At 50.1% G+C, this 14,242-nt stretch overlaps 1 pseudogene; it reads right to left on the bottom strand.

Annotated features, from left to right (window-relative positions):
• LOC131478237 (transformation/transcription domain-associated protein-like) overlaps positions 1 to 14,242 on the bottom strand; it is a 72,569-nt pseudogene that overhangs the window by 20,541 nt on the left and 37,786 nt on the right.

Raw genomic sequence — 14,242 nt, 5'->3', positions numbered from 1 at the left:
TCCAGAATGAAAAGAACTGGAATAATTCGGAATTGCTTCCAGCTCACGGTGTTACTCTGAGGAATTAATCAAGCTTGTTCAGGAACTAATTAAAGCTTACAAGAACCACAGGTGTTTAAAGAACTTACTACTGTCACGTGAAAGCCAGGCATTGTTATCCACTAGGAGATGGCTCCTGGATGCTGGTTCTCTGCTGTGAAGGTGACAAGCCTGGCCCCAGTGCTGCTGTCCCTGGGGCATGGGGCCATGTGCACACACAGGCTTCACTCCTGCCCCGAGAGCCACTCACTCTCAACTTGAAAAAATGTTTATTTGAAAGACGCGGGAGAGATCTTGTTTGCACTGGATTCATCCATATATGGGCACAAGGGCTGGGGCTAGGCTGGATCTCCTATGTGGGTGCAGGGACCAAGCACCTGAGCCATCTTCTGCTGCTTTCCCAAGCCCTTAGTAGGGAGGTGGGTGGGCAGCACAGCAGCCAAGGCCTGGACAGGCACTCATATGGCTTGCCAGCATCACAGGTGGCAGCTTTCGTCTGCTGTGCCACAGCACTGACCCCTCTGAGAGCCCTTTCTGGAGGAAACATCTTAACACGGCTATATCCTACCACTCTCTTTCAAAGCATTTAGAAATGTAAGTGATGACAAACTCAAGCTTTCAAACACAGCACTGACTGAACAGATGCCAGGACGTGTGGGTGAAAGAAGACCCCCAAGCCACTTAGCCAGGGAGAATCAAGATGGTGGAACAGGGTAAGGACACCTTTAAACAGATGGAGAAACAGTTCATCAGGATGAAGCAGAGAAGACACATTCCAGGAGATAGGAAAGGACAGAACAGCAACAGAGGGGTACCTAGAGATTGTGAGACACAGGAAAGCAGTGGACACAAGGGTGTGGTGTTGCAGTCACTGATAATCCAGCCGCATTCAGCTAACAGTGATCTGAACTCCACCAGCAACCAGGTGGGAAGGCACTTTCACTGGGAAATTGGGAGGTGAACCCAGACAAAGAACTGTCCGTCCTGCTGGTCCGTTTGATTTGACCAGGAGCAGAGACAGAGCAGCAGACCACAGATGGGAAGTGCAAGAACAGCATGGATTTCATAGCCCAGTCAGCCTCCTAGAGCTGAACTGGGCACCATTTTGCCTAAAGAGGCAAAAGCAAGGGAAAGGAGTAAGTATACGCTGAGCTGGGAGAGAACTTGTTTCTGACTTGGTAAACTGCAACAACATGGCATCCTATAGGTTCCACCCAAGACAGGTCTGGGTAGCCCTCAGATCTGATGGCCAGCAGATCAAGAAATCCAGTAGGGGCACGTCAGGTGCCATTTTGTACACTGTGGCAAAAACGTTAGGACTGCAAGGGACAACAATGGACTGCGCATGTGCTGAGCTCGCAAGAACTCACTGAGTTCCGTGAACTGCAGAAAATAATACTGACTTTGAATTCTATGAATCAAAATAATACTGACTTTGAATTCTATGAATCAAAATAGGTCCGTGTGGCACCCAGGCCAGACGTCCAACAGGTCCCAGCAAGATCAGTGCCACCAACAACCTAGCTAAATAGGATACCTGGTGTCTCCCTAATCCTGGGACCTGCTCCAACTGAAAGTAGGAGAAAGGTTGCAGAGACAATGGTGCAACCTCACTATGGTATCACAGGAGGTGGAAAGTGGGGAGCCAGGAGTTGGGGCTACGGAGTTCTTGGTGGAAATCTAAGACAAGAACCCAGACCTGGAACTCGCTGGAGGGAGTAGCACAATTGGCTGCAAGCAAAGAGTTGTGTACTAACTGCAATAAGTAAAATCGAACTGTAGACCTGTGGGTGAGAGAGCTTAGAAACCTACTCCAAGGAGAAGACTCTGCTAACCAGAAGTACAATGACTAAGAGCAAAAGAAGAGACAAAGGCACAATGAATAGTACTGAAAACTCCCTTGCAAAGGAGCAAAACCTTTTGCCAACCTCAGAGTTAACTGAGGAAGACATCAAGAAAATGGGGGATACAGAATTCATAAAATTCATTTCAAAGCTTCTGATCAACAATGAGAAGCACATACAACAGTTCAAAGAATTTAAGGAAGCAATAAAGCAAATCAAGGCTGACATATCAGAAATTAAGAACACAGTAGAGCAAATTAAAAGAAAAGTGGAGAGTCTCCAAAATAGAATGAAGCAAGCAGAAGAAAGAATCTCAGAATTGGAAGATTTTCCTGTCATCAGGGAGAAGCAAACAAAAAGCTGGAAGCAGAGCTGAATCAGGCCAAAAAAAGTATTCAAGAAATGAAAGACACTATTAAGAGGTCAAATATAAGAGTTATGGGATGGGCCCAGAGCCATGGCCTAGTGGCTAAAGTCCTCTCCTTGAATGCTCCCCGGGATCCCATATGGGCGCCAGTTCTAATCCCGGCAGCTCCGCTTCCCATCCAGCTCCCTGCTTGTGGCCTGGGAAAGCAGTCGAGGATGGCCCAAAGTCTTGGGACCCTGCACCCATGCGGGAGACCTGGAAGATGTTCCAGGTTCCCAGGTTCGGACTGGCACAGCAGCAGCAGCCATTGTGGTCACTTGGGGAATGAATCATCGGATGGAAGGTTTTCCTCTCTGTATATCTGACCTTCCACAAAAAATAAATGAATCTTTTTTTTCTATTCATTTATTCATTAATTACATTGTATTACATGACACAATTTCATAGGTTCTTGGATTCTCCCCCCTTCACCCCAAATCTTTCCCCCATGGTGAGTTCCTTCACCTTGATGCATAACCACAGCTCAAGTTCTGTTGAGATTCCCTAATTAAAAGCTCACACCATACAGAGTCCAGCATCCCACTTGTCCAGTCAAGTTCAACGGCCTCTTAGGGAGGCCCTCTCAGGCTTAAAGGCAGATCCAGCAGAGCGTCACCTCGATCAATTAGAAGCTCCAACATATCATCCGCAACAATCCAGGTATGATGAGACTGGTGCAGAGTCCACTGATTGACATAGTCCATCTTAGAGTTTCCCCTTGTCCAGTTTTTCGCTGAAAACATATAGCTAAGGTGGTTGATTGATCTACTCCATCTTCTATCTTTTCTCGGTTAATGTTTTGATTCCTCCATTTTGTTCAGGGGAATCCCCAAAGAAACTTTGAGGTGTTCCCAGTCCAGGCTCCTACATGCACTACTATTAAGCACAGTGCCCGCCACAGTCCATCACTCCGATCAGCTGGTGGTTGTAACCCCCGGGTTGGTTCTATTCTCAGCCCTGACCTCCATTGGAACCAATGAGTATTGCAGCTCTTCCTGGCTCTGCCCATCACACACTCATCCCTCACCTAAACCAGTGGGAGGTGTGCTGGTTGGGTGCTGCATTCCCTATTGGCACAGGCCATTTCACCTTGGCATTTGGTGTGTTGTACTATTTTTATCGCAAACAAACCTGGCCAGGCCCCTACACAGTTCCAGCGCTCAGATTTGCCAGTGGATGACGTAAACCGACTCAGCCTGGTCTGCCCCCAACCCGAGCCAAATGTATGCCAGTGGGTCACTTTCCAAAGCCTCTTCTGGGTTGTTTACCTCCATACTTCCTGCGTTTATTTCTAGGGTCAGTGTCCTGTCAGAGGAACTGTTCAGATTCCTCCATCAGACCACTTCCTGGTGTCAGGCTTCACGCATACCAGCAGGTCCTTTGGCCAGCACCGCTCTTCAACCCATTCTGGTTCCTGCTGTTGAGTTTCAGCCCAGCCACGGCTCGACCATACCCACAGATAGCTCATATATGGCTCAGTTGGTGTTGAAACCTAGCCGAGTCCGTCCTACATCTACCCTGGTCCTCCAGAGCACCAAACTGTGTTGCGGTCAAACCCGGCATGGTGCGTCAAGTCCGAATCCTTGTTTGTGCCAAGGGATTACAACTGTGACCCGACCAGAACTCAGTCTCCTTCCAGTTCCTGCGCCCTTTAGTGGTAACCTCCACCTAGCCAAGGCCTCCCCCAAGCTCCCCAAGCAGGCCTGTTCCCAGCCAGTGTTAAGTATGCCAGAGGTTGCTCTGGGTCAGCCCAGTGCGCCCCATAGACTGTCATGCCTCCTGCATAGACTCTACCGGCCCTTCTAAACCATCCAGTGGGGTCAGAGTTTGCACAGGGATTGGTCCACACATACCTGACACATTCTAGCCCCGAGTATGGTTCTCGAATGCCAGACAATGTCATGGTCTTGCCTTCTGTGACCCCTCTGCTGATCCCTCCTCCTATCAGGTAATGGGGTATCCTGCTGGACAAGCCCGGAATTTTGCTTTTGAAGGAACTGGTGTTGGTAATCTGCACTATAAAGTGACTACAGGTTCTTCAGAGGAAGATTTACTGCCATTGAGAATCTTAAGGACTAATACACATTCTCAGAGAACTGTGGGTTCAGCATGGAGCGACTCATGTAGCATATCAAAGAAATCAAATTCCAGAATTTCCTGGCTGGGCGGCCAGCAGGCACAGCCTGGCACCAAATGGCGCACTGGCTGACTGCAATCAGCTCACCCAATGTACGTACGTATGTGGTGGTAAGCCAGGCTGTGCTAGGCTGGAATCGTGTCGGGGAACCCAAGCACCCCGGGCAGCATGGCTGCCCAGGTGTTGATACGCTCAGGCCTCCACCCAGGTCCTCCTAGCTCCTCCCCTACTCCAGCCGCATGGTGCACTGAGGAGGTCCAGATCTGCTTCTCAGAGTCCCGGGACAACCCCCCCAATACCAAAAGAGGGACATCAAACCAGGATTCCAGCAAATCAGGAAGCCGCCCACAATCCACTCACCCCATGTACGTACGTACATGGTGGTAAGCCTGGCTGTGCTAGGCTGGAATCGTGGCGCGGAACCCGAGCAGCCAGGGCAGCATGACTGCCCAGGGGTTGAGACGCTCAGGCCTCCGCCCGGGTGCTCCTAGCTCCTCCCCCACTCCAGCCGCATGGCACGCTGAGGAGGTCCAGATCCACTTCTCAGAGTCCCAGGACAACCCTCCCACTCCCCAAAATAAATAAATCTTAAAAAAAAAAGTTATGGGAGTCCCAGAAGGTGCAGAAAGAGAAACTGGTTTTACAAATATACTTAATGAAATCATAAAGAAAAATTTCCCTAATCTAGAGAAAGAATTTGGAAACAACATCTAGGAGAGGCACAGAACTCCTGACAGGCTTGACCAAAAGAGATCTTCACCAAGACTCATGATCTTCAAGCTCTCTTTAATCGAACATAAGGAAAAGATCCTTATATGTGCACATGAAAAAAATCAGCTGACATATAAAGGAATGCCAATCAAACTCACAGGACACCTCTCACAGGAAACTCTACAGGCAAGAAGAAAATGGAGTCACATATTCCAGATTCTAAAAGAAAAAATTGTCGGCCTAGGATAACATATTCAGCAAAGCTTTCTTTGTCTTGGAAAATGAAATAAAATTCTTCCACAGTGAAGAAAAGTTAAAAGAATTTGCCTCTTCTAAACCTGCCATACAAATGATACTTCAAGATATTCTCTTGACAGAGAAGAGGAATAGCACCCAACAAAACCAAAGGCAAATGGGAAGAACATCCCAGGAGAATGACAAGAGAACACTAAACCAATGAACACCCATTCCTAAAAGGACAGGACCAAAGTACCACCCATGTATATTAAACTCTGAATGTAAATGGCTTAAGCTCAAACGTCATAGATTAGTGCACTGGATTAATAAACAAAACTCATCTATTTGTTATCTAGAAGAGACACACTAAACCACAAAAAATCAGCGGAAACTATATCGCATGGGATTTGATGTTTTCGGTTAGTTTCATCTCTTTAAAACATTTTCTTTTGATTAAATCATTCAATGACTCATAGATCATAGAGTAGCATCATTTTCTTCAAGAAGGTTCTTGACTTTCATTTCCTCAACTACATGATAGTCATTTAGAAGCATATTATTGAACTTCATGGTGTTGCTAATTTTTTTCTCCCTGATGTTGATTTTGTTTTGTGGCTCCTCATTTAAGGGGATGTGTAGTAACTGTGTAATGGTTCTTGTCATATTTAGTAACGTGTTATTTGACTTCATGGCATTGTAAATTTGTATTTTTCTTTCTATTGTTTTTTTGAATATTTATTTATTTTATTACAAAGTCAGATATACAGAGAGGAGGACAAACAGAGAGGAAGATCTTCCATCTGCTGCAACAGCCGGTGCGCAGCGATTCGAAGCCCGGAACCTGGAACCTCTTCCGGGTCTCCCACGTGGGTGCAGGGTCCCAAGGCTTTGGGCCATCCTCGACTGCTTTCCCAGGCCACAAGCAGGGAGCTGGATGGGAAGTGGAGCTGCTGGGATTAGAATTGGTGCCCATATGGGATCTCGGGGCGCATTCAAGGAGAGGACTTTAGCCACTAGGCCACGGCTCTCAGCCCAACTTTGTATTGTTGATTTTGTATTATGACTTTTCATTTGAGGGAATGTACAGTAACTGTGAAATGGAAACTAACATATCCAGATGTGAGGATACAATGCAGCATGCATTTCTACTTCCAGACAAAGATGGACTTACAATGAAACTGTTTACTATAGCTTGACAATAGGATGCTGGACTCTGCCACTGTCCATGCCCACAATGATGGACATATGACTGTGTATGAAGAACTATACTTTAGTAATGATATAGAAGAACTAAGCGGGGGGGGATTGAATTGGGGCTGGGATAAAGGAAATACCTAGAGCTTATGGAACTGTATCATAAAATGATAATAATAATAATCAAATGTAATAAAATGCAAAGAAATAATGTATTCCCCCCCCCAAAAAAAACAGAAACGCTGTGTTTGGTACGTGTTATTGTTACACTCAAGCAATTTTATTGCACTCACTGAAAATTCATTCTGTTAATTACAATTTATAGGGGAAAAAAATCTGTATTTTAAAGAAGGGATTCTGGTTAAGATTTGGTCTTTGCTTCCAGGCTGTTGCTTTTTCATCTCATATCTTTTGCACATTGTTTTCATAGTTTTTGTGCTTTAGTTTCATAACAGCACCTTGCATTGTGTTCTTGCAATACAAACACACAGTGTGTGCATTTCTTTCTAAGTTTTTTTCACTAATAAAAGGAGTATTTTCAAGAAAAAAAAAAAGAAAAGCACCTCCAGTGGCACCCTCGGGGGCACAGGGGACCCCAAAACCACAGATTATAGAACAGGTTGAGTTTCTGACACAGCACAACCCCGCTCTCCCCCCAACCACTACCTGACTGCAACAGTGAGGATACTCAGACATTCCAACCCCCTCCCCCAGTGGCTGGGCCAGCATCACCGCACACCAACTGTATGTCCCCTGCGGCACTGCGATGCGATTCAACAGCCCCAGGATCCTGCTCATCACCACCGTCCCTGCCAGGACCCCAGGAACAGAGGCAGCACCTGCACTTTCCCCTCATGGAAAGACACTAGCAAAGGAGTCATGCCAAGCCACACAGCAACAGCAGCACACAGCCACTGCCAGTCAAGGCAGCATGAGGCTCACTGACTGCACACTGTTTGCATGCTTCTCCCCTGGCAGTGACCAGGGTATGTGCAGAGCCGGCCAGGTCAGCTTACTGGTCAGCCTGAGGGACAGTGAGAAGCGCTGACACACACACTTTCCCCACCCGCCTTTGGCCAACAGGCACCCTCTCAGACCCTGGGGTGCAAGTCCAGCCTTGGGCCCTTTTGCACCTGCAGGTAACACTGTCCCACATCTCTGTTGCCCAGCACTCTACATTGCATAAGAACTATGCATGGCCGCTGCAACACAAGCCAGCACCTGAGGCTTGAGGTGAGGGAGCCCACCCCGGCCCAGTGTGTCACTGCTGAGGCTCGAGCTGACGGAGCCCACCCCGGCCCAGTGTGTCACTGCTGAGGCTCGAGGTGAGGGAGCCCACCCCGGCCCAGTGTGTCACTGCTGAGGCTCGAGGTGAGGGAGCCCACCCCGGCCCAGTGTGTCACTGCTCTTCAGCCACTTGTACACCCTCCACTGAAGCAGGAGATGGTGACAGCCTTTCCTGCCCTTGACCTCCACAATGACAGCACCACACAGATGACCAGGAAGGGGCCGACAAGGAGGCAGTGGGAAATCACCTGGATGCAAAGGCACTGGGAGAAATCCCAGAAGACAATCTTAGAAGTATCTGTACTTCCTCTGAATTCTTCAGACAACTTGGATGGAACTCCCACCCAGGGATGAAACAGAAGTGCCCAAGAGTGCTCCTGGATATGTGGAAACGCTGGGTGGACCCAGGGGCAGAAGAATGGAAAAACAGAGCAGGCATGCCAGGCAGGCTGGGGGTCCTCAGAGAAAACAGCGTCACGTCATGCCAGCGCCCCCACACAGCGTCAGTGCCTCGGTAACTGAGAAGGATGCGCTGAGCCCCAGCCTCCCACAATGCATTCATTCCTGGGGAAAACTGACAAGAAAGCAAAGTACAGCTGAACCTCACTCTCACTGACCTCTCAGCAGGTGGGTCACACGCACAGGGCGCTTCACCTCGCACAAGAGGCTTCTGCCGACTGCCTGCAGCTCCCGGGAGCCCAGCCTGTGCCTGGGTTCCAGTAGTGTTTCTGCCACCTTGTTCCTCTGATGGCCCCACCTGACAGGCCACCACAGCAACACAGGGCATCATAACTGAACGAGGACCCAACCGTGGTGTCTATGGGGGTCAGACTCAGGACAGGTGTCTGCTTCCTAGAGCTCAGTCTAGGCCTGCTCTGAAGGAACAGAAACTCCCAGCAGACACTGGCTCTGCAGTCAAGGGAATGCAGGTGGCCACAGGCCACCCCAGCCTTGTTGCTTCCACGCCAGGGGGCAGGGAGAGGGTGTCTCACCTGCACCAGTGCCTCCTTCATGGCAGTCCAGTTGGACACACGCCATGCGCACTCCAGGACCAGGTAGGGGTTGATGTGTCCTTTGGACTGGCCATACTCCGTCAAGGCCTCCCACTGGTTCAACTCTTTCGAGCACCTGTGAGTTCAGGTAGTCAGGGAAAGAAGGTCTCAGTTCTCAACTCACAGGTGCAGCCATGTTGCTGGGTGGGGTTCTCCATTTACTGGACGGAGGGGACTTTCTACCCTCAGGTTCACTGCCCAGACACATGTGATGCCAAGGGGGGCTGAAGCCAGAGACTGGAACACAGTCTGGGTCTCCATGTGGGCAAGCAGAAACCCACCCACTAGAGCCACCCCGTTTCCTCACAGGGTCATCCTAAGCTGGGGGCTGCAGTGAGAAGCGAATTCAGGCCCCTGGATGGGGATGTGGTGGCTCAAGTCCAAGGGGGAGAGGACAGGATGTTACACAGCCTGTTTCCCTCCTAGGGAAGACACAGCAGGCACAGCACGGGTGCTGGGCAGAGATCCCACTGCAGGGACCCACCTGCTTCCAGCAGCCCAAGCAGCCCACCCCCAGTGAGAGCCTAGGAGCCTGCAGCATTGTAGCTGTGGCTGACTCCTGCTCCTTGTGTGCGGCCAGAGAGCAGTCCCCTCTGAGAAGGTCTCCCACGACTGTCACAGTGGACCGCAGCTCACCGGATCCAGTGGTCCTCCCAGAGCTGGTACTCGGGGAAGACGGCGGGGATGTGTTACTCCGCTCGTGTTCCTTCTTGGCTTTATCCATTGCCTTTTCATATGACTCCTGTGCCTAAAAACACAAGATGCTCTCAACCCACTGCTGAGAAACTGCAGCTGTTTTCTGATTGTTTTTACTGCCTTGGCTCAACTGTTTGGGACAAGTGAGGTTACAGAGCTGGAAGTACCTCCTCTCTCAGACCACGTGACCCCTGCACCCTTCTGCATGAGACCCCATGTGGCATGGGACAGAACCACTTCTTCAGGTTTCATCAGGGTGGGGGCACAGCGCCATGCCTGTATGTCCAAGGCTGTGTCCTGCTGCTGAGTGCCACGTTTTCAACAGTGGCCCATGCTCAGGGAACAGACAGATCTGAGGATTCACACACTCAGGGGCCAAACGCAATCTCCCTTCTGGTTCCAACCAAACAGCAGCCGCAGGTGGTAAAAGCCACACTAACATCTAGGGCTACAGAATTTGGGATGGTTTGCATGCTTCTCCCCTGGCAGTGAGGACTTGTAGCATGGCCAGGGTATGTGCAGAGCTGGTCAGGTCAGCTCACTGTCATATATAACTTTCTCCAAAACCGAGACTTTAACCAAAGAGCCTTTATGTGCAGGATTTATTGCATATTTGGTTTTATTTATATGAAAGGGAGAGGCATACAGATTCAGATCTTTCTTCTGCTGGTCTACCCTGCAAATGCCCGCAACTGGCAGGGCTGGAGCTCCATCTCGGGCCATCACCTAAGGGCAGGACTTGAACGCTTCAAACTGTGAGCCCTGAGCCGAGGACACTCTGTTGAGAAAGTGACTCAACAGCCATCAGAGACTGCACCACCTGCCGCCCCGCCCACCACGGACACCTTTCAAAGAAGCCCTGCTGCTCATAAGCGATGGCTGTGGCCGTCTCCGAGTACTTGCAGCGCTTCTGCCACAGGCCAGCCCACATGTCCTCCTGCAGCAGGGAGTAGAGCTCGGCAAGGGAATCCAGGATCTCCTGAAAAGCACACACCATGGGCCTAAGCACATGTGACCCCAGAACCATGGCTGTCCAACAGGACAATGCCATGGTTCTGAGTTCCAAGTGCAATGCCCCCATCAAGGAAGATACAACCGACACACCTGCTGGGGCGGCGTGATGCACTCCTGCTCATAGAACTCGCCCGTCTGCTTCGGCTTCATCTGCAGGCTCAGGCCCTTCTCGAAGGCCTGGTGCTCCAGCATGAGTGTGGACCGCAGCCACAGGTTGTGCGTCTTGCCCAGGTACTTGAGGACGCAAAGCCTGATGGGGATTGGGGGCACGCACTGGGACATAGCCTCCACAAAGCAGTTCAGCGCACTGGGCTGACAGTCATGCTGTACCTGGTGGCCGCCGCTGCACAGGAACGGGCTGATCTCCCCTGCCAGAGCCTGCAACCAGATAACACGTGGGTTTAGGGGTCAGCTCAAACACTGCCAGGCACTGCCTCTCTCGCAGCTCTCAGGGTTCACTGCTAGATCACAGAGTGTAGATTCCTCCTTTGAAACTGCGGACTGCATGCTGCCAGGATCCTTCCCAAACACTCCACCTCGACTCCAGAGCAGGGCTGAGAACACACTCACGTGCTGCTGTCTGTCAGAGAGGATTTTCCACAGTCTGGGGAACAGCTGGATCCAGGTCTTCTCAGCTAGCGTGGTGGAGGTGTGACACAGCTGCACAAAGGCACTGAGCAGTGCCCAGGTCTGCGGGCAAAGTTGGGCTGAGCACCCCACTCCTTTTGTCCCCTCCCGCTCTTGATGAGAAGCACCCCCATGTTCAAGCAGTCATACTTCTGAGTGAACACCATCCCACAGTGCATGTGGCACCAAACACAGATGAGCCCCTTGGCCCTTCAGGGCCCCTAACACATGCCTGAGTCTTTTTTTTTTTTTTTTTTTTTTTGATTTACTTATTTTTTTTGCAAAGTCAGATATATATATGTATGTGTGTGTATATATATATATAAAGAGAGAGAGAGAGAGACAGAGAAGATCTTCTGTCTGTAGATTCACTCCCCAAATGGCCACAATGGCTGGAGCTGAGCCAATCTGAAGCCAGGAGCCAGGAGCTTCTCCAGAGTGTCCCTCACGGGTGCAGGGTTCCAAGGCCTTGGGCCATCCTCGACTGCTTTCCCAGGCCACAAGCAGGGAACTGGATGGGAAGTGGGGCCGCCGGGACATGTACCAGTGCCCATACAGAATCCCAGCATGCTCAAGACGGGGACTTTAACTGCTAGGTTACTATGCCAGGCCCAGCACGGGCTTGAGTCTTCAGGACTTCTCCTGATATTACTGATCTCATCAACAGAGAACAGAAGAACTGACAACCCTGAAAGCCCAAGTAAGAGGGCCACGGACACGAGCAGGGCAGGGCCCTGCAGATGTGAGAGCTGAAGCAGACGTGAGCACAGGACCCAGAGGCATACGATCTGATGTGCCCATCAGTATACATCCAGTATAGTCTGCAAATGGAGCTGGACAAGACAGGACAACGTGACAGGAAAGGCCAGAACCAAGTGGAATGAACTGGAATGGAACATCCAGGCAGATAGGAGACGCACACATGTGACTGTCCACAGGCGGCCCCTGCCAAGGTTTCTCAGTGACAGCCAGACCTCCGTGCTGCCTGGAGCTGACCTGGCTCCAGGGCATCAGGCAACAGCTTGCATCCTGGCTGCCCAGTGCCTAGGATACGCGTGTCACAATTATGTTCTCATTTCTCGCCCAGCAAACCCAAGAAGGGAAATCACTCTTGTGTTCCTGTTTCTCTCAAAATGCAGAAGCCAAGGACACAAACAGTTCAAACAGGGAAAGCACAAGGCACAGGAGATTCTAGTGTCTGGCACGAGGCTGGCGCCAAAGGGGGACAGTGGCGGAGGGGGCCTGGCTCCTGCACATGGCTGTGATTCACCCTGCCTCTGGTTCAGAGGCCAAGACTTGTTGTTTAAGGCACAGAGACTGGCAAAGCATCATTCTGCTCAGGCTGCCAGTGGGGACTCCACGGCTCTCCACTCGCGTCTGATTCATTCGGGTGTACAGAGATCAGAGCACACGGATGTGGGTGCTGTGGTCTGTCCATGCATGAGCCTGGGACAGGCCGCAGAGACTAGGACACAGAGGCCACGCCCTGGGGAGGGGACTATTCTGTCCAACACGCCCACCACTTCCCAAGGTAGAGGAGCCCAGGAATGACAACCACGGGGCAGAAGCCCTGATGCTTCATAATCCCATCTCACCCTGGGAAAAGCATGACGTAACTCTGGCTCAGGAATGACAAAGCAGCGACCTCCATGCTGACCTCTCCAACTCCGCATCCCTGCTGCCTGTCTCCACAGCACTCCACTTGTTTCCTAATCCACTTCTTTATTACATTAGAAATATATATATATATATTTGCTTATTTGATAAGGTAACAACTAGAGAGGAGTAGAGACATAAAGAGATCTATCTCTCCTAGGTGGCTCACTTGTGAATGACCACAATGGCCAGGGCTGAACTGGGATGAAGGGGTTGGTCCAAGCTTTCCCAGGTGCATTAGCAGGGAGCTGGAGTGGAAGCAGAACAACCAGGACATCCATATGGAATACTGGCGTGGCAGGCAGCAACTTTACCCACTAGGCCACAGCAGAAACCCTAACTCTGACATGGGATGAATCATCGCTGCCTCTCTAAGACTCTGCAAACATGTCTCAGGATCTGAAGCCTGACGGCTTCTCAACCTCTAAGCAGAAACAACAACACCCATAATGAATCACACTCTGGCAGCAATGGCAGAGACCCTAAGTTCCTATCTGTGTGGATACGGCAGTGGTCTAGACCCCGAGTTCCTATCTGTGTAGATATGGCAGCAGTGTAGACCCTAAGTTTCTATCTGTGTGGACGCGGCAGCAGCATAGACCCCAAAACCAGATGGACTGGGAGAGTCTGCTCCCACACAGCACCTGACTGACCATATTTATTCAATCTCCTCTCCCTGACTGCACGTGACAAATCACGCAAGCATATCTCACTATGTTCTTGGTAAAGACCTCTAAAGGACAGAAATGGGCAAATCAACCTGCTTCTCTTGTTTCCCCACATAAGACACAGTAACTGTGTCAAATCCACATGGCACACATCCACTTCAAGGCTGAAGGGCTGCGATGGTTTGAGCAGACAGGAGAGGGCTGGAGGTCTAAACAAGGAGAGGTTCCCACTGCTGTGGAGTTCCCTGCTTTAATGGTCAGAACGGGGTGGGAGGAGACTGGCGGCTTCCCCCCCATCCCTGCAGTCATGCGCACAGACCTTCACCTCCCACAGGGTATCAAGAAACTTGTCGTGTCTGTTGGTCAGCATATCCAGCTGGTTCCCAATGTCCTTTTTGGAAAGTTCTTTGGTTTTGGGCGTGCTGGTCTGATCTCCAGGAGCCAGTTCAATATCTATCTCTACATCCTATAAAACAAAAGCCAACAGGCTAAAGAATTCAAGGAAATACAAAAAACACGACTCTTATAGGTTTCTCGCAGCAAGTTTCCTGGAAATCTGTCAAGTGTTTACATAATCTTGAATTCTGAAATAAAAGTAGGACTAACCAGACCTGATGTAGCACTTTTTCAAAAAAATTATTATCAAGGCATTTGCACTCTGATTTCGTATTTGG

Source organism: Ochotona princeps, chromosome 2 (assembly GCF_030435755.1).
Source record: "Ochotona princeps isolate mOchPri1 chromosome 2, mOchPri1.hap1, whole genome shotgun sequence".
NCBI lineage: Eukaryota > Metazoa > Chordata > Mammalia > Lagomorpha > Ochotonidae > Ochotona > Ochotona princeps.
This window is presented reverse-complemented; position numbering and strand designations above follow the sequence as displayed.